Below are 1,484 nucleotides of genomic sequence, written 5' to 3'. Positions count from 1 at the left end.
GAAGGTTCAGAAGCCCGTCACTTGTGGCCTCATTCGTGAGGCCTCCCTGCCATGTACATGCATCAGTGGTTCCTTTGAAGACATCACATGTCTCAGAAGATTTAAGTTTTCCATCATTTGCATGAATGACACAACTTTGCTCACTGAAACTGAGGAAGTGTTTGCTTGCTGAAGGTCAAAGATTGCAACCTTTAATATGGATTGCATCTCAACGTCAAGAAAACAAAAGATCCTCACCACTGGGCCAAAAGACTGTATCATTATAGATAGAGAATATTCTCAATCCACAGTCTTGGCACCAGCAGTCAGGAAATCAAATGATGAGTTGCACTGGGAAAATGTGCTGTCAAGGATCTTTACAGAGGGCTAAAGAGCAACAATGCCAGTTGAGAGACTAAGGTAGACTGATCCAGGCCATGGTCTTCTCAATTCCTTGCTATGCATCTGAAAGTTGGATAATGAATAAGGATGACAGAAGAAGAATTGATGCCTTTGAGTTGTGGTACTGGAAAAAGAGTATTGAACATACTGTGGACTGCCAAGAAAAGAAATAGGTCTGTCCTAGAGAGGGTAAAACTAATTTACTCCTTGGAGGCAAGGATTTTGAAGTTCTTTCTGAAACTTTGATCATGCTGCCAGGAGGGACCAGCCCTTGGAGAAGGATATCATACTTGGAAGGGTGGAGGATCAGCACAGAAGAGAAAGAGCATGGATAAGATGGACTGACACAGTGACTGGCAATGAGGTCAGGTGTGTCAGAGATGCGGAGGTTGCCTCAGGATAGGACAAGGTTCAGAGCCGCTGTTCATAGGATCTCTCTGAGTCATAGTCAACTAAAGGGCACATACAACAACGTGAGTCTAATGAAATTATTTCAATATTCAACATTTTGTATGCTGGTTTTTTCACAATTACACACCCTACAATGAGCATTTTGCATATGTGTCATAATTTTATTTCCTTAAATTACTGGAAGTTGGATTACATTTTTAAGCTTTTAATGCAAATTGTGCCAAATTGCCCTCTGTAAAAGATGCTTTGTCATCCTTTCTGCTGAAGAGGGTCACATCTGAAAACTTTAAAGATTCACTGAATTCACACAATATCATTAGAATGGTACATGTTGACATGTGGAAATTCCTCTAAGGTTAAGTCAGTAATATTTACTGTTATTATAGTACATCACAAGCTTTAGCCCAATTACCAAGAGAACCCTTTAGCTGTCTCACTTCTGTGTGACCTAAAGGTGGCTGGAGGAGATAAGGTACTCAGTGGAAGGGCTGCATAGTGGCGTTATCTAGCAGCAAGGGAAGCCTGTGTATTCTTGGCATGCTGTGTCACTCATGTTCCTTGAAGTGGTGTTCATGTGAATTCCGATGAGAGAGTAGAAATAAAGGGCTTTGGGAAATTTGGTTGTGGTGATATGTTTGTGTTTTAATAATAGGAAATTCTTTATTACTATCATATATCTGTATTATTATTAT

Source organism: Elephantulus edwardii, unplaced genomic scaffold (genome assembly GCF_000299155.1).
Source record: "Elephantulus edwardii isolate Elephantulus edwardi_28Jun2011 unplaced genomic scaffold, EleEdw1.0 scaffold00174, whole genome shotgun sequence".
NCBI lineage: Eukaryota > Metazoa > Chordata > Mammalia > Macroscelidea > Macroscelididae > Elephantulus > Elephantulus edwardii.
The sequence above is the reverse complement of the archived record's forward strand: the minus strand, read 5'-3'. Positions refer to the sequence as shown.